We start from the raw sequence: 23,624 nt of genomic DNA, 5'->3' as shown, positions 1-23,624 counted from the left end.
GCATCTGATTCAGATAATGAAAATGAACATGCATCGGTCCACACTGCTTTGGATTATTATTGAGCAGAACCTGGCATCAGCATGGATGCATGTCCTCTGGAATGGTGGTTGAAGCATGAAAGGAATATGAATCTTTAGTGCATCTGGCATGTAAATATCTCGCAACGCGGCTACAACAGTGCCATGCGAATGCCTGTTCTCATTTTCGGGTGACATTGTAAAGAAGAAGCGGGCAGCATTATCTTCTGCAAACGTAAACAAACTTGTTTGTCTGAGCGATTGGCTGAACAGGAAGTAGGACTGAGTGGACTTTGGGCTTTAAAGTTTTACATTGTTTTATTTTTAATGCAGTTATTTTTTGTACATAATTCTACGTTTGCAAGTTCAACTTTCATGATAAAGAGATTGCACTACAGTACTTGTACTAGGTAAATTGAAAAATACTATTTCTTTTGTTTTTTACAGTGCAAATATTTGTAATAAAAATAAAGTGAGCACTCTACACTTTGTATTCTATGTTGTAATTGAAATCAATATATTTGAAAATGTAGAAAACCTCCACAAATATTTAAATGAATGGTATTTTATTATTGTTTAACAGTGCGATTAATTGCTTGATTAATCAAGATTAATTTTTTTAATCGCTTGACAGCTCTAGTTTGGAGACATTTATAGACTTTTTGAATGCTCCCTGGTTACATACAGTAATACAGAATAATTATGCAAAAGTATTTGTTTCTCCTTAATTTTTCTCCCCTATTTGTCATTGTAGTTCTCTCTCATGCTCAATCTCTTTCTTGCTCTTTCACATAATCTATCAGTTTGAATCCATTCTTATTCTTACATTATTTTTCCTCTCTTTTCTCTTTGTTAAATCTCTTCACTCTCATTTTCCACACTGCTTTCTACTGCTATCTTCACTCCTCCATTTCTGTCATTCTTTCTGACTCTCCTTTCCTGCAAGATAACAGAGATGTGTATTTTTTTAAATGACATACCAAAGTCATAATACAAATATTACTTATGCTTGATGTCAGTTATTCATTGCTTGTCAGTTCCAATGTATTCCTCCTGAGACAGCCTGAGTTAACACTCTTCCCCAAAATAAAAAACTCTACCACTACATTTCAGAGAAGAATAACAAAACCCCCTCATGTATGAACTGCCAAAAGAAGTTCACAGAGAATGTCACTTGGCAAACACAACAGGGACAAAGGAACACTGATGTCACCCACTGAAGGAATAACATTTAGACATGTTACACACATTCGTCATGATAAGGTTGAACCATAACACTTATTAGCAGCAGCTGATAAAATCAGCAGAAGCCACACCCCAACTCTGAGATCCTATCCAAATAATGTTGAGTTTTAAGTCCTTATTATTTGCTCCTACATGTATGGGTACTTGCAGCACTGCTCAGAATATTGACACTGAAGGAAATGAAGCCTAAGTCCCAATGCAGCAGCATTTCAGGTGGAATACTTTTGGAAGAAATACTGGCCATCACATGCACAAATAAGAGACCAGATCCTTGGTTCCAGTTTAGCTGTGACTGGTGCAGGACCCAACATGGTGAAGTAAAAGTGGCTTTAAGTCACCTTTTCACTTTCCCAATTCCTGAGGTTGCCAAGGGGGCAGCAGCTTGATCCCTGCTGCAATATAGAGTAGCCTCTGGGCTGTTCTAAATTGTACTGGCTTTTAGCAGCCCTGAGGAATCATTGCATCAATAGGGATCACCAGAGTACTCTGACCATGCCCCTGCCCATCCTGGCATGTCCCTACCCCAGCAAGATTAGGAAGGGGAGGTGGAGAAGTACCTATTCTAGCTCTATCCCAGATGGGGTGCCTCCCACACAAAGGAAATCAACAGCTGCCTAATTAGTGCAGCTTTCTGCCCTCTTTTCACCACCAGAGTTGCACAAAGGGGACAGGATCTAGCCCATGACATGATCTCTTGTTGATAAATACCCTGAGAAGAGGATATTTACACTATGTATTACTAACATAAAGCATAGAGCTAACAAGATCTGTCCATTACAATAAACATTTTATGATCTTTCACTGCTGTAATCGTGAGGTTCTTATATCCCATATCTCACTCTTTGCTTAGGGTCTTCACTTGCCCTTTTACTTTTATTTAGGTTGTAAGCATCTCAATATTATTTTTGTGGGTGTCTCTAAAGTGCCATGCACATTTATAATACTGTACAAATGAGTACCATGTCATAAAACTGTTAATAATATTTTATTAATACATCCTTATTCTGATTTTTCACAGAGTTCATCTAGATGATAGTGCATTTTTGCATTTGTACTCGCTACAGTCTTCACACTCCTGTAAGTGTTCAATCTGTAATATATAGCATCTTTTTTATGTCCCTCTTAGTGAGTGTTTCATTTTTTCCCCTTGAAGATTGTTTCTTGAATCAGGTTTCAGAGTAACAGCCGTGTTAGTCTGTATTCGTAAAAAGAAAAAAGAAAAGGAGTATTTGTGGCACCTTAGAGACTAACCAGTTTATTTGAGCATGAGCTTTCGTGAGCTACAGCTCACTTCATCGGATGCATAGCATATTGTGGAAACTGCAGAAGACATTATATACACACAGAGACCATGAAACAAAACTTCCTCCCACCCCACTGTCCTGCTCGTAACAGTTTATCTAAAGTGATCATCAAGGAGGGCCATTTCCAGCACAAATCCAGGTTTTCTCACCCTTCCCCCCCCCCATCTACAACCTATCCTGAAGGATGACCCAACACTCTCACAAATCTTGGGAGAAAGGCCAGTCCTTGCCTACAGACAGCCCCCCAACCTGAAGCGAATACTCACCAACAACCACATACCACACAACAGAACCACTAACCCAGGAACCTATCCTTGCAACAAAGCCTGTTGCCAACTGTGCCCACATATCTATTCAGGGAACACCATCACAGGGCCTAACAACATCAGCCACACTATCAGAGGCTCGTTCACCTGCACATCCACCAATGTGATATATGCCATCATGTGCCAGCAATGCCCCTCTGCCATGTACATTGGTCAAACTGGACAGTCTCTATGTAAAAGAATAAATGGACACAAATCAGATGTTAAGAATTATAACATTCATAAACCAGTCGGAGAACACTTCAATCTCTCTGGTCACGCAATCACAGACATGAGGGTCGCTATCTTAAAGCAAAAAAACTTCAAATCCAGACTCCAGCGAGAAACTGCTGAATTGGAATTCATTTGCAAATTGGATACTATTAATTTGGGCTTGAATAGAGACTGGGAGTGGCTAAGTCATTATGCAAGGTAGCCTATCTCCCCTTGTTTTTTTCCTACAAACCCCCCCCCAAGACGTTCTGGTTAAACTTGGATTATTGCTGTGCACATTGTAAGATGAGCTATTGCCAGCAGGAGAGTGAGTTTGTGTGTGTGGTTTTTGGAGGGGGGGGTGTGTGTGGGGGTGGGGGGGTGGTGGTGAGAAAACCTGGATTAGTGCTGGAAATGACCCACCTTGATTATCATGCGCATTATAAAGAGAGGTTTCAAAGAGGGATGGGCTATTACCAGCAGGAGAGTGAGTTTGTATGTGTGTCTGTGGGGGGGGGGGGAAGGGTGAGAAAACATGGATTTGTGCTGGAAATGGCCCTCCTTGATGATCACTTTAGATAAGCTGTTACGAGCAGGACAGTGGGGTGGGAGGAAGTTTTGTTTCATGGTCTCTGTGTGTATATAATGTCTTCTGCAGTTTCCACAATATGCTATGCATCCGATGAAGTGAGCTGTAGCTCACGAAAGCTCATGCTCAAATAAACTGGTTAGTCTCTAAGGTGCCACAAGTACTCCTTTTCTTTTTTCTTTTCTTGAATCAGTTAGTCATTTCATCCTAAAGTTGACTAACATGGCTGCTACTCTGAAACCATTCTTTTCCGGCAAGTTTTACAAACATATTTTTAAAAAAAATTAAACACATGCATTTTTCTGAATTGGTTATAATAAATCATTCCAGAAATCAAATGCTGTTGGCTGGATTAAGGATTTATCAATCCAAATGTTTTGTTTTTTAATTCCTGGGAACTGTAAAGAGTTTTTCCACCCTGATTTTGATCTTCAGTCTGATATTCTTTGTGGCCAAGATAATAAAAGCTCTTTGATTTCTTTATTCTGGCATCTACTAATTCAGACATGCAGTTCTGGCATCTACTTGTTCACATCTTGTGAAAATCTTTTGTCTTAAGGAATGTCTTTTTTCATGATACGTCCTTACTGACCCTATATAAAAAATACAATGTACAACATATTAAATAAAAACAGACTATATTTAATAACATTAAGAATTTTAATTGAATGCACAATAGAAAGGAAACTCCAAACCCTGCTCTAAATATTTTAAAGAGTTGAGTTAACAGAAGGCCATATTCTGATTTTATTTACACCAATGTAACTACAGAGTAATTCAACTAGTTTGAATTGAGTTAAATGGGATATGAATCTGGACCAGAATGTGTCATTTTTTAATTTCCTACCTCTTGTTCATTGAAGGTAAACTTTCATTAATTAATCATCATTTTTGTATTGTTCCTTGCGTGAGGTTTTGAGAAGAAAAACAGTCATGTTAGTTTATAAAGCTATCATTGCAACATTTCTCTAGAGACTATTCATACTGTCTGGTTCTATATAAATCTGTCCTATTATTATTATTCAGGTTCTGTAGGGTTAATTTAAAGTAGATTTTTAAATCTATATTCCTTACTTGAGGTGGGGATTGGCCCTGCTTTGAGCAGGGGGTTGGACTAGATGACCTTCTGAGGTCCCTTCCAACCCTGATATTCTATGATCTATGAATATTAGAAAAACATTGCATAAACTGTTAATTTTGTGTGAAATTTTCTACAGTACAAAAGGCCCATGTGAGGCTCCCCATACTTCTTAACTCCTAAGAAGAAAACATTTTTCACCTGTATAAAGTCTGAATAATTGTGCTTCATGCAGGTGAAATGGGATAATTTTAGGAAAGCAGGGAACATGGATTAAGACTAAAGTACTTCTTTGTCCTGTCCGTCTCTCCTAGGCTATATAGGGGCAATTTATGTGGGTATAAGAATGACTGTATCCTGTTGCCCCTCCCTGGCCAATCCAACCCTCACCTAGTCCTATCCTGCAGGCTGGCCTGTTTGAATCTGGTACAAGACCCCTGCTATGGTGTGCAAGGGTAGTATAGCATGGCTTGCAGTTCCAGGACCTAAGTGGTGTGGAAGGTTTTATATGGCCCCTCTACCCTGGGGTAAATTTTCTTCTCTACAAATTAGCACCATCCGGTTATCTTGGTGGTATTGGCTCTACTAGTAATGCCATCACTTTGGTTTGATCATGACTCAGCTCCAATATTCCTCTGTGTGTGCAATAATGAGCTGAGTGGTTTTAGTACCTACAGCGAGAACAACAAGATTCTCCCTCTCTCAGATGTAGCTGCAAAGGGCTGTATTGTGTTATTGGTTACTAAGTAGAACTCTCTGTTGAAATGACACTAATTACAAATCAGTAAAATGTAATGTTAAAAATGTAATGTAGTGAATGGGCTGTTTATGAGGCTGAAGTGAATGGGACTGTGTGTGTTGGGGGAAAAAAGTAAACAGGATTAGACCATATTGGGTATTTTAAAATTTGTTATTATTACAATAAATACTGATATAGATGCATTCCTTGTCCTTTGGGAAATCTAAAAATGGAACTTTTAATTTACTTTTTGTATATCTCAGTTCCTGTTGTTTTTGGGTCAAATAAATAAAATAACACAGAGAATTAGACAAAGGAACCCAAAAGGGCAGCTAAAATTACAATATTTAGTCTCATAAAGCACCTTATATGTTTAAAGCGCTGTTCAGACATTGACTAATTAATTTTGACAACACCTCTATGAAGGAAGTAATATTACTTCCATTTTACAGATGGAGAAATTGAGGAAGAAACTGCAGTGATTTGCTCAAGGTCACAGAGTAAATAAATGGCAAAACTAAGATTAGAATTCAGGATTTCCCATCTAGTCTTAGTCCTTCAAAATACATGACTGCTCAAAAAGCTACTGTTACTGCTGTTGCGAGAAAGCATACACATCTATAATTTATTTGTATGATCATGCTGGGCAGTGAAGTTTATATTTTCCATGAATGCTTATATGTGTTGTGAAGAGGTTCGGGGGATGGGGGGGGGACTCAACCTTGTATCTAGTGTGAATGGAATCATATCTGAGAGCCAACAGAAGTAGTGAACATAACCCACAGAGCTTGCAATTGTCATTAACTACATATTTTAGGCTCCTATTAAGTAATACATCAACTTGTATATCTGAAGGGCTCACAGCAGTTACAAACTCGACTGGTGGGTCAGGTGGGCTTGGACTCTAGTGGGTAGGCTAAGTCACTGCCTGTGTTACAACATCCATGCTGCTATTTTTAGTGCACAGCTCAAGCTGGGCTAGTGTGAGTCTGTCTATCCATGCAGGAATCACAGCTCCCAGTTGCAGTGTAGACAAACCCATTGAGAATTAGAGTTCTGAGGGGATGTTTCCTGAGGAAATATTTATAATTTTTGCTGAAAAATATCCATTTAAAATATATGCTTAAGCATATTTTGATAATTTTGGATAAGTTTATACATGATCAAGCAGGACTGGTCCAAAGCCTAAACATTCAGCAACCATGCCCCTTTACCTTAAAAACCATGCCCCTTTACCATACCCCTTTACCTTTACCGGCTCATTCCTTTATTTCATCTGGCCTTGGTGCCCCCCCGTGGGGCTGGAGCTGCGCACAGCTGCGGGGGGAAGTCCCAAGCCTCCGTACCACCCCCCACCCCCTGCTTGGGGCTGTGTGTGGCACGTGATTGATTTTTTCTGTGGGTCAAATGCCCGTGATAGAAAAAAGGTTCCCCACCCTTGATCGATGCTATACACTGTTACAGGTGGCTGCTTCTTCTATTCCTATTCCCTGTCCCAAAGTAGAGAATCTAAGATTCTTGTTCCCGTAAAATATTGATAGGAAAAATCACCTGAGAAACAACCATAATGGTTTATTTTTACATTTTATATCTAAAACCAAGATTTACATTCTTGGGGCTATATCACAATGAAAAAGGCTAGAGATTTAGCCCCCAATCTAAAAAATATTTAAGCAAAACTTAATCTTAAATCATTCAGTTATAAATTCAGCTTTAGAACTTTAATTCTCATCCCTTACTCATACAAGTCATGGCTACTCATGTGAGTGTGCCCAATTCCAGTCAATGAAATTACTTACCTGGATAAGCACTACTTGTCTGACTAAAGTTTGCAGGATCAGGCCCTTAATTATAGCATCACTACTGTGTGTCCATTTTGTAAGGAAAGTGTGTGCGTAACTAACTGCTGCCCTCTATTGGATAGAATCATTACCCTCTCCTGGGGAGAAACAGAACTGTCCAACCGTGCTTTATACTTTAACAGCTTCCAAATTTTCCTTTAGCTCAAGTTAGAGGGGTCTGTATTTAGCAGGATACCACCAGTTCTAGCTTCGCTGTTAATATAAAGTTCAAAATGGCTGTAGTGTGCACCATGATGAGCCACAGATTTGTGGCAAAGAGAAAAGGAGTACTAGTGGCACCTTAGAGACTAACCGGGGCTTGTCATCACAAGAATATTAGGTTGTGTTAGAATACAACCTTGAGGAGCTGTGTTAATTAACATGATGTTAAACATGATACAATCAGTGTAGACAGAAGCAAGTTGTGTTTACCACTGAGTAAGCTGGTTGTGGGTAAACCCTACTGGAACCATACATTTAGAGGAAAAAGTCTCATTGTTCTTATACTCAATTGCATTAATATGGATTTAGGATATGTGTTTTGCGCAGGAGAATTCTGAAAAGAGTCTGATTAACAGCATTAGTTGGGTTTTAAATTTTTCATATCTCAACTTCTTTTCAAAATATCAAAATACTTCAAACTAGAGATAAGCTAATCCATTTTTATAATAACTAATTTTTAGGTAAATGTAAACATTTCTGTACATAAGTAAGTGAAAAGCCATTTTAAATAAGATGAGTGTAAGAAAATATACTGAGTGTATTTTCTTACACTCATCTTAATTAAAATGGCTTTTCACTTACTTGTGTCCAGATTCTGCAAACACTTATGCATGTGCTTAACTTCATTCATGTACAGTAGTCCCGCTCATATCAATGGGACTGCTCAGGTGCATGAGGTCAGGTCTACACTAGAAACTTTTGCCAGTATGGCAATGTTGGTAAGGGGTGTGATTTATTTATTTATTTAACATCTGTATATTGGCAAAAACCGTAGATAGAATTATACTGGCACAAAAGTGCTTTTGTCAGGATAGTTTATTTTGCTTGCCAAACCAGGATAATCACCTATTTGCCAGTATAAGCTGTGTCTACACTAGGAAGGTTTGCCAGGATAGCTATAGCAATAAACTTTTTCTATAGCCCTGTAGACATTGCCTAAAGTTAAGCATATGCATGTATACAGGATTGAGGTCTTCCATTATATAATGTGTTTTCAAATACAGCATTTGTAAATCAGTTACTATCTATTTTCAATAAACAACATTTCAAGGTTAAAATGTAAATTGCTAGAGTTTTGTTTTGGAGTTTGGTTTTTTACAAATACTTATGAAATAATTTGCTCTCAGACTAAGACCTTGCATGCCAAATTTCAGCTTTGAGGTAAATTTCATGGCCTAAACAAAACTCCCTGAGTACAGGGTACTTACATTTGAAAGGAAATAAATGAGGGTTTAAAGTTGTTGAATCAAAAATGGCTACACTAAAATAAAGGTGAGATATCAAACGTAGTATTCCACTCTTGCTAGAAGCATAAGGTGGCAATTTAATGAAGCTATCCGTCATGTGAAGTTTGAGAGTAAAAGTCTGTCAGTGAATAGTATAATAAACAATTTGATGGACTGCTCTGTTTTATTATCAAGGACATGACAGCAAAGGCACAATACATGTAACTGAGCATTTAGAAAGATTTTGGCATACCCAAGTAGCATTGTGGAGCTCTGTAGGCCTCTTCATAGAGTGTTTGGTAGTGCTTACTTACAAGGTCATATTAAGGTGATCAAGGGCCCTCAGCACACCATGACATGCGGGTTCCCCTGTGGCTTCTCCCCTATAACTGTGCTCCCTGGGCCTTGGCCCTATTCTCACTTGGATGGGGATGGCAGGTGAGCCCCCACCCTTCCCAGAAAGGTAGTGGCAGTGACACTTTCCTCCTCAGAAGCAGCGTCACAGTGCTCCTCCCAAAGTCTGGACAGGCAGAAGGAAGCCCTCAGTATTCACCCCAGCAGTCAGTGTATCTAATTGGGTTGGTGGGCTGGGTACACTGCATTTTTCTCCCCCTTCCACAAAATTCTCTATAAGGGTGTTGTTAGCAAGGACCCCCACAGCAGGGGGTCTTGGAGTTAATACCCCACTTAGGTACATGGTGCTGTTTAATTATTGTTTTAGGATCTCTGCTGAGTCAGTTAGACTCCCTGAATTTATTACACTAGTTTCACATTTTTATGCTTTTCTTCCCAACAATGAGGACTAGAAACCTCCTCTTTTTAAATGAAAGCTTAGGTTCTGGTGTAATCAAATGGCTGCAGAAGCTGGGTCTCTGGCATGTATTTATAGCCCCTAGGCCTTAATTCAACCCTGCTTATTTTTCTGGTATGACAATATTCATTCCTTGTCACATAAACCCTATGTAATAGGGAGTTTTGACATTGGGTAATGGAATACATACAAATAACCTGTGAGCAGGTTGTTGATATGCAGCACTGATACTTTGCGGATAACAGTCAAATATATTAGCTGGACTAGTAGCTGCTGCTCCTATACTGGCTTTTGGGGCTGCTGGTTCTAGACCCTTCCAGCCCTCTTCCTTTGTGCCAGCCTATTCAGATCTGCCTCCCTCCCCACCATGTAGTGTGTAGGAGGTGAAGAGGCCTCTATACACAGCCATTCTGCTTGTGCTCTTCTCATGCAGATGACTAATATCTGGAGTAACTGTAGGAGAAAGCCTGGGCAATACACATCTGGATAAACTTCACTTCTAATGAACAGAATAGGTTATGATAGCAAAAGGGTGAGCATCTGTGTCAAGGGACAGGAAGTCAAACTCAGCCAGAAAACTGGGTCAAGGGCTCAGATTAGGAATGTGGAAAAACAGGAGAATGCGTAAGGAAAGAATGATTACGTATTGTAAAAAAAGGGGGGGAGGGTGCGAATGAGCAGTTATATGGACACCTGCATGTGTAAATGAGTAGGCAAATGGAAGTAAGTAACTAAATGAGTGAGTGAATATGTGAATAGTGAAAGTATCAGTACATGTGCGCTGGCTCAGACCAGAGGAAGAACGGTTGTCTAAATGAGCTTTAACTTTTGTGTGTATGAGATTTGCATTTGCTACAGTTTTTATATATTCCAAAGATGATCGCTGTGAACGCAAAAGAAATAGTCCTTACCATCTCTGCTACTAAGATTGACAATTATGTAACAGAAAGCTTAGTTTAAATTAGGAGTCACTGGTCAGCTCCTCAGGGGACATCAATAGGTATTGAAGACAATGTGGCTATGCTGACTTACAGCAGTTGAGGTTCTAGCCCACTGTGCCAAATGCTGCTGTCAGTACTACACATAACCAATTGACTCCATTCGCTTCAATGAAGTTCCTTTAGATTTTTCACTGGTGCACGTCTAACTACTGTCGTTAAAGCATGCCACACAGACCAATTAACAATGATCAAAATAAATGAACATCTTCTGTAAGTGAATGTCTCATTTCTTGTACAAAGGGAAAGTGAACAGCTGTACTATTTTGGAAATTCTCCTACGTTGCCTGAAGTATCCCCTCTTCAATGGTATTTCACCAAAACTATGTATTTTATGGTGAAGTAAGTTTTCTGGAGCCCACTTTCAAGGATCTATTGGGTGAAATCCTGACTTGTCCCCTGCTTTCAAAGATCTCCTGGGGGAAATCCTAGCCCCATTGACGCCAATAACAACACTCCTTTTGTAATGGGGCCAGGATATCACCCATTATTTTTTATCACGGTTACTCTTTTATTTCATGCAACTAATATTAAAATGGATGCAGCAGTTCTCACATCATCGCAGGTTAGCGCTGGCAAGGGGCCGCTAATCAGCTTCCCCTCCAGCGTCACAAGAGCGTGTCTAACAGCCCGGTGGTGAATGCGTGTGTATCTGCATAAAGAGTGTGTTTGCCCGTAGAGAAGCCCCGCACCAGCCCTGACCCCAGCCTGGGCTGCCCAGGGGGAGCGACCCTTTGCCCGTGTCTGGGTTGCAGCCCCCAGCCTCCCTGCCCTGGCTCGACGGAGGCTCCCAGCCGCGCCAGCCCAGAGCCCGGCTCAGCCCATTGTGTGTGCAGCACCCCCCCCCGTCCTTCCCCATTTCAACGTGGACCAAACCATTGCAGCCCGGGCCGCGCCGCGCCGCCAGACGTGCGGAGCCGCCGACTCCCGAGCGGCCGCTCACCCTAGGCAAAGGCCGGGAGGCGGGCGCAGCCGAGGGCGGGGAGGGCGGGGAGGGCGGGCGAGGCGCTGGGAGGCGCGGGGCGCGGCCGAGCCCGTAGCTCCGCTCCCCTCCGCGCGTGGGGGCAGTGGGAAGAGCCCGGCTGCGCTCTGCCTCCCCCCGCCGCCAGCAGCAGCAGCGCCCGGGAGAGTTTCATTCAGTGCCGGGAGGAAGCGCTGCCTGCACGGGAGGCGCCTGCTCACCGCGCGGCTCGCTGCTCTCCGCCTCCTCCTCTCGGCGGCGGCTTCCCCGCCTTCCCCGCAGGAGGCCGGCTGCCCCCTGCCTGCGCGCAGCCGCCCCCCGGAGCAGAGGCGCCCGCGAGAGGCCGGCAGGGACGGTAAGGGCGCCGCGCGGCAGGCAGGTCTGCGAGCGGGGAGCCGGGGGGAGGCAGTGCCCGGCTGCACGCGCTTATTGTTGTCCCAAGTAGCTGCAGCTCCTGCTGCCGGCCCCCTCGGTGTCAAAGCTTTGCACGGAGGCTGGGCTTCCCGGAGCTCGCTTCTGGGGCTACAGCTTATTCTGCAAGAACATCTGTGGGCCTCGGGGTGTTTCTTCCCCCCACCTCACGTGTCCCCCCCTCCCCCTTTTCCTCTTGCGATGTAGGGTCTGGTTCGGGCTCGTTGGGTCTGGAGTTGTGACAGCAGGAGGTGGAAGTTTCCCCAGCAGCTCGGGAAGCGGAAAGCTGTTTTTAAAGGGGGGAGGGATTGGGTTTTGTGTGTGAGCAGACGGAGCCTGCAGCCCTTGTAGCTGCAAAGAGAGAGGGAAAAGTTATGATGGAGAGGTTGGACACACAAGGCTTTCGGAAGGATTTTCCTTGCAGGGTTAAATGTTTGATGCTGGAGGGATTTGGTAGCTGATACTAAGCTTAACAGGGCAGATGCACTCAGCAGGATCCTGCTGCCTAGTTGGGAAGTCTCGAACCCTGGAGCGCTGACAGTTTTTCTCCATGCATTTGATTTTAATGCCACTGTTGCCCTTTAAGGCATGTTTCAATATACTCACGTTTCTCTGTGTTTGCAGGATCGGTGCCTAAGCAGCAGTGGTGGGTTGGGGGCGGGGGGAGTGACAAAGAGAAGTGAAAAGGTTTGTTTGTCTCAGTAGTGCACAATTCACTTCTCAGAATAAGATGCAATAATGTGGTGGGCTACCCCTGCTGTTGGAAAGCTCAGCTGCCTCTCTGCATAGAGACAAATTGCGGTGCCAAATTTTTATTAGTTCTTTTTACTTAAGACCAAGTCCCCCAACTCTTTTTTTTTTTAATTTGCTTTTTTCACTATAAAACTGCTCAAAAATAAAGTGGTTTGCTTGTTCCTAAATTCCTTATTAATGTCAAGGGAAAACACGTGGCCCAGGAGACAGAAACGGAGGGTAGCTGTTTAACCCTTCGGGTGTGTTTTTTTGACTCAGAAAGAAGTGTGGACTTCCTTCCTCCTCTAATTCTCTTTCTCTGTGATGCAGGGCAAAACACAAGGCTTCTTCCTGTGGGTCAGGCTAATGCCCTGTTCAGAATCTGGTACACATCTGTCACAACATTACATGAAATTAGTCCTGTCTTGTGACTGATTTTTTAAGGACCACTGACAGGTTTTGTTTCAAGGGAGGATTTGACTCTGAAGGAAACTTTAGGTGAGGGAAGAGAGAAGACTTATCCAAAATGAAATGTACCAGGGTTTTTTCTATATTCCCTTTCCTGCTATTATTATGATATATATTATATTTTTCTTAGAAAATACTTTTTCAGAGCCATTGCTCAGAGTTCAGTGAAGTCAATTTGTTTTACATTACTGTTGGTAAGGTAGTGATGTGTCATATGACCTAATATGTGATCACTTGTAGGCGGAGGAGATGGTCTGTGAAGGAAAGAAGTCTTTCAAAAACCTAGTCTAAGCAAATAGAATGTACAATAAGATGTTATGTTACAGAATCTGAAAAGTATATGCATTTAAACATTTAACTTTGCAAGTTTTACTTAACATGAAAATTCATGTAATTTGCATCTTGATCCCTGTTATCTCAGTGTTGAGGATCAAAAATTGATCACACATAGGTTAACTCAGACGTACTGAAGCTGATAGTTGCTTTCGCTTCATTATATGCAATTGTCCCTTGTACTTAAAATGACAGCATTAGTTTTCTTGCCTTAAAGATTTAACATACCTTTAAAAGATCTGGGAATGTAGTTCTTTTAATAACTTAGTTATAGGTTTTAAAAATTGTTTGTATTCCTAACTCTTTCATAGATTTCCTGGGTGATCTTGGGAAAGTAACCTTTGAGCCTCAGTTTCCTCATCTGTAAAATGTTCAATATGTTGGAAAAGGTAAGGATATAAACATTTAGCATCAATTGTAGAGTATGGCTCATAGGGCTGATGCTATAAAAGTATAAATGTTAATTTGTTACAAAAATGTTTTTCACTTCTTGTCCTACATACAAAATCTGTTGTGTGTTCTTAATAGGAGATAGTGTATGTGCACAGCTTTGTGCGTGTGTAGACTTAAACTAAGTGCCTCGCTTATTTTTAAATGCTCTAAAAAGATCAGTTTAATCCATTCCTTAGTGCTAAACATTGGTATGCCCCTTCATGCTTCAACCACCATTCCAGAGGACATGCTTCCATGCTGATGACAGGATCTGCTCAATAACAATCCGAAGCAGTGTGGACTGACGCACGTTCATTTTCATCATCAGAATCAGATGCCATCTACAAAAGGTTGATTTTCTTTTTTGGTGGTTTGGGTTCTGTAGTTTCCGAATTGGAGTGTTGCTCTTTGAAGACTTCTGACAAGCACGTTCCACACCTCAGCCCCCTCAGATTTCAGAAGGCATTTCAGATTCTTAATGCCTGCCTTAATACTGCGCACAGGGCAAGGAGTCAGACGGTGGAATTGACTGTAAAGGGAGATGGGGGAGACATTGCTTAAAACCTCTTAGACTCATAACTGGGGCTAGTTAGAAAATATAGACATCCGACAGGCAAACCTAGGTCGAGTGCTGTAGCTATGTTTAGAAATCTCATATTGGTATCTTCTTTGCATTTTGTCAAATCTGCTTTGAAAGTCTTCTGAAAACGAACATGTGCTGGGTCATCATCCAAGACTGCTATAACATGAAATATATGGCAGAATGCAGGTAAAACAGAACAGGAGACATACAATTCTCCCCCAAGGAGTTCAGTCACAAATTTAACTAACACATTATTTTTTAATGAGCATCATCAGCATGGAAGCATGTCCTCTGGAATGATAGTCAAAGCACGAAGGGACATACAAATATTTAGACTATCTGGCACATAAATACCTCGCTATGCCAGCTACAAAAGTATCATGTGAATGCCTGTTCTCACTTTCGGGTGACCTTGTAAATAAGAAGTGGTCAGCATTATCTCCCGTAAGTGTAAACAAACTTATTTGTCTTAGTTATTGACTGAATAAGAAGTAGGACTGAGTGGACTTACAGGCTCTTGAGTTTTATATTGTGGTTTTTTTTTTTTAGTGCAGTTATGTAAAAAAATCTATATTTGTAAATTGCACTTTCACAGTAAAGAGATTGCACTACAGTACTTGTATGAGGTGAATTGAAAAATACTATTTCTTTTGTTTATCTTTTTTACAGTGCAAATTTTTGTCTTAAAAATAATATGAAGTGAGCACTGTACACTTTGTATTCTGTGTTGTAATTGAAATCAATTTATTTGAAAATGTAGAAAAACATCCAAAAATATTTATAATAAGTTTAAATTGGCATTCAATTATTGTTTACTAGTGCAGTTAAAACTGTGATTAATCAATAATAATTTCTTTAATTGAATTAATTTGTTTTGAATTAATCGCTTGAATTAATTGTGATTAATTGACAGCCCTATCCTAAGTGTATTAAAATATGTTTGTGGAGTAAAGAATCAGAGTGTCATTTGCACTGTTAGACTCACTCTATGGTGAATTGTTTTTTCTGAAACTTGCAAAGTATCCAGCAACCTCCTCTGTTGCACAGAGTGATTAAAGCCCCGATTCAATAAGCACTTATGCATGTATTCATGGGACTACTGTAACTAAAGTTAAGCGTCAGTATTGCATGTTTGTGTCTTATCTGTGCAGAAAATGTGATATCTGGAAGGGGTGGCAGAGATGTGGCTATGCAGCATTCTTAACAATTATTAGCAGCCCTTTCTGAGGCAGATATTTTTGTCATATGCCCATGGTCCCGAGAGCTGTGGCTGAGATTTAACTCAGAACAGCTATTCTCCATGGCATGATCCCAGTCAAAAGGGCCCTAAATTACATGGCAATCTGTCACAGATTATTGTTTTGTGTTTCAATGTTAACTTCCTCTTCAGGGTTTAACAGTCTTTGGAGGTAGCAGGCAGGTGCCACAGGAGGTTTCAGTGGCAACTGAGCTAACTGTGGTGGTGGCGGCCATCACGGGGAAATGGAGGGGCAGGTGCTCTAGAGTGGATGTCCTGAGATCCTCAACTGTAGGGTTTTTACAGAGATGCTTTTACACCATGCAGTTAAGCAACCATGCCCCCGGTCTCTTCCATGCAGCTGCTGATCCCTTCCCAGAGGGATCAAGTTTCCTATGTCCTCAGCCATGTGGAATATTTCTTGTAACTTTCTCCTCTGGTGGATTTTTTCACAAGAGCTGATAATGTGGTCCATGTTCGTTATGAAAGGCCATTCTTTTCCAGTATGACAAAATGATTGTAAGGCCAAATCTACCCTTAACCTGATAACTTTTAGGTGTACGGATTTTTTGTTTTTGTTTTTATTGTTACCAAAATAGTTATATCACTAAAAACCCTGGTGTGGGTGTAATTACACTGGTATAAAGGTGACTTCCACTTTCTCGTATGGAATAGCTACAGTAGATCAGTATAAACTGTGTCCAGACTGGGAGGGTTGTTCTGTTTTTACAATACCGGCATAGTTAAAGTGGTACACCTTTCTAACAAACCCTAAGTACACCGTGGTAATTTCCAATTCCATATGCAGATAATTCACCACACTTTACTACCTTGTATCTTTTGATATTACTTTTTTCTTTCTTTCTGCTATAGTTTTTAAAATTAGTATCAACATTTTCAGTGTCTGTTCCTTGTGGACTTCTGACATGGTGGGAATGTGAAATCTCAGATTGTTATTGGAAACTTTCAGTGTGGGAACATTCCTAGGAAGGCGGGGGGGAAAGTAATGTGACTCTTTTTCTGAAAGTATATTTTGGTATTCCAAATTGGGGAGATTACTAAAGTAATGAATAAACTGACAAAGAAAAAAACCCAAGACAACTTCCAGGCCAAAAAATCTGCATAAACTACAGTTAAGGTTGTAAATGTATACAGATTGTAATGGTGGGACACGTAGGCATGCTGGTAATTGATTGAACTCACCCTCCGTCCCCATCCCCTTTCCCCCCCCCCCCCCCCCCGGCCTACTCACTTTTTATAACCTCAAACCGTTTCAAGAAATACTCCTGTCACATGGTAGGAGTGGGTAGGGGTGAGTATGTATTTCCTCTGATGGCTACTGTGTTGTTTTCCCTTTTCATATGGGGGAAGAGGAGAAATTTAACTAAAAAATAAGCACAAACTAACACGGACAACTAAGAAAACACACAAATAGAGAAATCTAGGATGGAGGTCAGAATGAATTACCTGAACCCCTTGATACATAAAAGGATTATTCTTTCTCTTTGTGGACGTCTGCCAACAACTATTATCTCAATGGCTTTCCAATCACATGCCACTTCTTGTTCTAAGAGTTCCTTTTGCAATGGCGGCAGAGTCCTGTGGCACCTTATAGACTAACAGACGTACTGGAGCATAAGCTTTCATGGGTGAATACCCACTTTGTCAGATGCATTGTCTGCTGAGTAGGATCTGCCACCTAGGGCCTGTTTGCTGCTCTCATCATGTCCCTTTAGGTATGAATAAAAAGCAAGTAGTTTTGGAAAGGACCGGGGAAGGCATAGTGCAATGATGGAAGTTATAGGGGAAAGGCATTCACGTTTAGGGTCCTGGGCTGGAGCCTGTAGCAGAGAAAAGACATGCCCTCTCACCCACTTGAGTGCCGCCTAGAAGGGTAGTGTGGAAATCCATGTGACCCAGGATTTGTGAGACTGGCAGTAGGGGGCCTAAGAAAAAAGGTGTGCGTTTGTTGTTTTAGGGAGGGCTAAAGAACTCTTTAGCCAGATGATGGGTGAAGTTTGGTAGTGAAGCCTTGAATTATAACAGGTGTGAATGCTGTAGTCCTAGGAAAACCACTGATGTATTTTAATTCTGTGCTTGGGACCTTTGTTATCCTGGAAGGAGCAGACTTTTGCTTTAACCAGGGGGCCAAAGTACTAAAATTCACTCTTTGACCAAAGAGAGCAAGGGCAGACAGACAACGGATGCATCCTAGCACCGGCCTGCTAAGCCGCTGTTACAGACAGACTTTAATTGCAGCCAAGTGCTTCCTTCTTCTCCAAGAAGGATGACAACAAAATTACATATGGACCATTTAATAAAGAAATTTAGCAGATATATGGAATCTAAGGCCCCAGACGGAACCTAGTCATATTAATTGGGCCTCTGTTCAGGCACCACACGGTAAACCTTGCAGGGCTGGGCTTTAAGACTGTAAACGCAGGCTTTTGAAATTCAAAGGTGAATGTTTAAAACAGAAGGCAAATGTATGTCACTAATGTGGACAGATTTTTGGAAGAATCATTAAGGAAGTAAGACATTTTGGGTAATGTTTTATGTATCAGAGCAACCTCAGTGCTCTTTGACATTGCTTTATGCCAGTTAAGGTTTTTAATTGATAAAGCATATGGATAATTTTCTTGGGATGTAATGCTCTTGCAGAGCACCCAGGCATAGTTAATCCAAAATATGATAGTCCAGATTTTTAATGGTCACTTTAAATGCATGCTTTCTTTCAAGAGGAGCTATAGCAAACTTGAAATATCTGTGTTCCTTGTAGGAAATAAGTATAAAGAGACTGTGATAAGCAGTCAAGAAGATAATTTAAGAAACTCAAGAAAAATTTTAGTGGATGTCTTTGTGGCATTTAGTATTCATTTATTGCATGTTTTCATTTACTCCTGTCTCTGCTTTATATGAGTGTGTTGCTTATTGTTAAAATATTATCATTAAAATTATGTGACTTTAGCTCCTTTCATTTGAGAATCTTAGTGTCAAATATTAATAGACAACATGTGTGTAAGTAAGGTAGGTAAGTACTACTGAAGGATTAAAAATGACTAGTTAAACCCAAACAAACAAAATCTGTTGCAAAGTATAGTATGTAATGTAGATCTCACTCCTCATCCTGTCTTTTATCTACAGTATCACTTTATTAATTTGCTTTTACAATCTGAGTTTGAAAAACTGCATTTATAACTGTGAGGAAATTTTTAAGCTTGTTCTGGTCAGTGAAAATATATCCAAAATCTTCTTAAACTCAGTCAAGAGAAAACAAGAGGGTCCTTTTTAATACTGCAGTTTACAGACTAAGACATGGTCTTCACATAAAATTTAGGTCAAACTAGCTGTATTGCTTAGGGGTGTGAAAAATTCACACTCCTGAGAGACGTAGTTAAACCAATTTGAGCCCTGTGGAAGACCGTGCAAGGTAGACAGAAGAATTCTTCTGTCGATCTAGCTACCACCCCTGAGGGGGGAGTATGTATTAAAGCAACAGAAAAACCCCTTCCACGTCTACTCCACAGTGTTACAGCGGCAGCTGTGCCACTGTAGCACTTGTAGTGTAGATATACTCTAAGGAAGAGTGTGTGTGCATGGTGAGAAGAATGAGTTTGGGATGTATAGTGAGTTTGAATGCAGATAGAGGAGGAGTGAAGGAGAAGAGAAGTGGAAGGAAATGAGAGACTGAAGAGAGAGGGGTAAGAATGAGGTGAAAGATGGAGAATGGGCAAAGGAGGGAAAATGAGAGTGAGAAGAAAAGTCTGAGGGTATGTCTGTGCAGCAGTTTTTGGAGCAAGCCTCCCAGCTTGGGTGGACAGACTTGGACTAGTGGGGTTTGGGCTAGTGCTTTAAAAATAGCTGTACAGACAGCACTTTGAAGTTGCGGCTTGGGCTGGAGCCTAGGCTTCAGAGTCTGAGCTTCAGCCCAAGCTTCAACTTCAAAGCACTGTCTGTACAGCTATTTATGGAGCACTAGCCTTGGCCATGCTAGCCAGTCTGGAAGGCTTTCTCCAAAATGCTGTGTAGACTTACCCCAAGAGGAGAGAGACATATGAGGATAGTTGATAGAATTACTAGTGAATTTGTGAATGGGGCCATAAAGGGGTAGTGGTCACATTAATTAAACTTGTACATAAAAATGGGAGGAACATTGGTATGTATTAAAAAGTTCAAGTTCCATTATAAGAGCAAGCTTTGAATGGGTGGGGGGTGGAGGTGGTAAAGGAAGAAGGCAGTGAATCATTATTTTTGTTAAGTCACGGAGAGATTTTACAGATGCCTATAATGGCAACTGTAAAATATTTTTCCCTTGATTTTCCTACTATGTGGTTTAAAAAAAAAAAGAAAAAGGAAGGGGGAATTGGGGAAAATAAAGAAGGAAAGGAAGGGTAGTTTATTTCCATCTCTCGACTGCACCTAGTTGCATGGAAACAAAGCAGACAAAAGGCAAGAATCCTTTCAGGTGTTTTTTTAATTATATAAATCTAACAATGGCTTCCAAAAAGGTAATTAGGTGATTTTCTATTTTATCATTTAGTGTAAAGGGTCCCTTTTCACATTTGTGTATATTCAGTAGCATGTTAAACATCATATATAGAATTGAAGGTTATTTACTCTATCAGTTGATAAGGGTAGCTGTTGTTGTGATTCTGAAGAACCATTAACATGCCTTGGGGTAAAAGTCACTGTATTCCTTTCAGCGTCTATGTCCGTTATGAGTCAAGTCTGTTTTTATATTTTGACATGTCATTAATTACTGGGTGGACGCAGATCACGTGGACTAGTGAAGCCTTATGTACATCATCACGTACAAAAGGCTAGTCTGCTGGTGTGCTGACACCATTACCTATCATGCTGACGAGTGTTGTATCATTGGTTCCTTGTACTCCTCCATCTGTCTGCGTGTTCATGTGTTGTCTCTTGTCTTATACTTAGATTGTAAGCTCTTTGGGGCAGGGACTGTATTTTTGTTCTGTGTTTGTAAAGCACCTAGCACAGTGGTCTATGACTGGGGCTCCTAGGTGCTACAATAAATAATAATAATTTGCCTCTATCATCTGGCAAAATACTAGTCTATAACCAGTTACGGGTCTAATAGACTCTGTGGGCCAAATCAATTTCTCACATACACACTGTGCAAACTAGCAGAGGTCCGTGGGCCTGCATGAGGTGTATATCCATGCAGAATTTGGCCATATCTGTCCATTTGTATTGGATGACTCTAGTTCTATGATTCATAGAATGCTTTGGATTTTTTTTATGATGTTACTCTAATCAGTCTTATAGCTCTTCAGGTCCAGGTTGTTGCCCCAAAAATGACAGCATACTTATGTTCGTATCTTGGAGTTAAGAACTCTTATAGTTTTGGATGCAGCACGTAGTGCTGTATAATGTGATGAGTATACACCTAAAAGGAGGAACATTTTATAGCACAATTAATAAATTTAGTCATCTAAACATCACTAGTTTCAAATTCTGAGAGACTGCAATGTGCACGTTAAATCTAAGTGCACAGTTCCTACCAAACCTATTACTTCTTTCTTTTCAAGTAGGGACAATTCTGGAGCGTTTTGCTGTTCATCTTCCCAAATCAATTCTGGAGTGTTTTGATGTTGAGCTCCCCAAATATGCTCATTTTGTAATTTTTAGGAATTGGGATACTAGATGCTAAAAGTTTCAATGAGCTGTAACCTTTCATCAGTTAAAATGGCAGGCTGCGTGAATGAGAATTTACAGATTTCAGTCCAGCTACTGCGAGTGAGCAACTATTTTCCCATTTAAGGTGTTGTCAGATATATTACCTAAGTTCACTGGATAAAATTTGATACAGTATATAATTATTTTAACAATAAATCAAAGTGATTCATTAATCAATATTCACGAGTCATTGTAACAACCCCATTAGATAGGAGACTAGAACCCTAATCCTGCATATGGATCTGCATGGGCACATCCTTGACACAATGGTGCAAAAGTCTTTGCATCGATCCCTTGGGGACCCTGTGTGAGGGCTACCTGCCTAGATCTCTTTGCAGGATCAGGGCACAAGGCACTACTTTTTCTTATACTTATTCTCTGATATTTTCCGTAATTTCTTACATTTATTTGAGGTTACTCTATTGCCCCTGTCTTGCGGTGTGCCCTGTGCAGGTGCAAGGGTCTGCCCACATGGATGTCATCGCAGTATTGCTTCCTGTCTTGGCAAACTGAATGACGTGATAGGTTAAAGGGAAACTGTCAATTTGAAATCAGTTTTAGAAAGAAAGAGTAGTTTCAGGTGCTATGCCTGCCCTGGATCCTCCTGCCAGTTTGTGTATTTTTGAGACCACATTTTCCTATTTTTAAAAATTTCTCTTCCCTCTTTCTGTCTGAAAGATCCACACAAAGAAAAGGAGAAACTGATTCTAGTGAAACAGAACATATACAAAGTGCTGTTGAATGCACAATGTAATGAACTAGAAAGCAAAGTAAATACTTTTCCCCTTAATCTTTGTTATAGTAACTTCAGGAATTACTTGTAATGGTAGATGGTAAGACATTCATGTGTGAGAAATTTTAAGTTGACCGTGTTTCTTTAAAGCCTGCTCGTGGTGGTATCTTCCTTTATATAGGTTTAGCTATAAATTGATAAATGTCACTTCTCTTTTCCTCCCCCCAAAACAAACCAAACCTGCAGTACTTAAACAAAAGTAGCTTTGTTTTTACATTTGTTATATGAAATTGCATAACTCCTTTGGGAAAAATCTTCCTCTCACAGGAAGAGTCAAAACTCTTAAAGCCAAAAATCTGCTAACAGACAACACAACATTTATTAGTTGTACAGTATTAGATTGTCTAAGATAAAGTCTTTCTTTAAAAATTAATTAAAAAGTGAGAATTAAGAAAGCTAACACACAAATTGGCATACTTTCCTTTCAGTGCATACAAATTTAGGTGCACTCTGGGGCAAAATTTGCTGTGTCACAAGGATGTAAAACTGAAGGAACTTTGTTGGCGTTTCTTTGGATTTGCACCTGTGTAATTGTGAGTGGAACTTGAAAGGGATTTTTCAAAGCAGTGCATGGCAGGAAAATTGTATGCCCTCTTTTGGTCGCTCTGAGAGTTGAAAGTGTTTTAAAACTATGGGAAGGTTGCACCTCTGGATCTTCAGGCTGTCTTGGAACTCAGGCTCCAGCTGTGCACTCAAACATCAAGTTTTTTAGAAGACAGCTGTTGTATGAAGCAAATGCCAAAGGTTTCCTCAATGAAAATGAGCTTGCTCAGCAAGGAATCATGCTGAGTCTACGTGGTGAACACTGCATGATAGGAAGAAATCAGAGACCCAGGAGACATGCAAGGTGATACACCTTTTAAAATTTGCCTGTGTAGGCTTTCTTTGGGAGAAATTCTGCAGAAAAGGAATGCCCAACAGATTGAAGGCTGCTGCAGTGTGGTTTCTCTCAAAATTTGTCATAAAAATACAAGATCGTATCAGGAAGCATTTTTTGCCAACAGCCCCTTGAAACACTGAACATCCCTCTGAATCAGGGACTCAGTCACCTACAGTATAGTAAGTTTCACTCTATGATCTGTTAATGTGACAGCAGGGGTGGGGGGATAAGCAGGGCTGAAGGTGAAATGACTATGCAGTTGGGGCCACAACTAAAAAAGGAAATGGAGAGTCCTGCCCAATTAAGGCAAAATGATGATGGCAGAATCCCTAGCAGCTCTGCAGCCAACAGCAAGCCAGTGGAAATTGGCCACTGGGCTACTACCATAAGGTAGGCCAGGGGTTGGCAACCTTTCAGAAGCTCCTGCCAGCCAGAGTTCCGGCTGCCGGCCCCGCTCAGCCCACTGCCGGTCTGGGATCCCGGCTCTGCCCACATAGAGTGGGTA

General features: G+C 40.8%; 1 protein-coding gene across 3 annotated transcripts in view; it reads left to right on the top strand.

The window, feature by feature from the left end:
- Positions 1-11,724: 11,724 nt before the first annotated feature.
- FAM110B (family with sequence similarity 110 member B) overlaps positions 11,725-23,624 on the top strand; it is a 191,559-nt gene continuing 179,659 nt past the window's right edge. For 2 of the 3 annotated variants that reach the window (XM_074944346.1, XM_074944347.1), the window contains exons 1-2: positions 11,725-11,905; positions 13,806-13,883. The gene's annotated coding sequence lies outside the window, so the exon portion shown is untranslated. The remainder of the gene's footprint in view (positions 11,906-13,805; positions 13,884-23,624) is intronic. The other variant, XM_074944348.1, reaches the window with a different exon arrangement.

This window comes from Natator depressus, chromosome 2, assembly GCF_965152275.1.
Source record: "Natator depressus isolate rNatDep1 chromosome 2, rNatDep2.hap1, whole genome shotgun sequence".
Taxonomy (NCBI): domain Eukaryota; kingdom Metazoa; phylum Chordata; order Testudines; family Cheloniidae; genus Natator; species Natator depressus.
The sequence above is the reverse complement of the archived record's forward strand: the minus strand, read 5'-3'. Positions and strand labels throughout refer to the sequence as shown.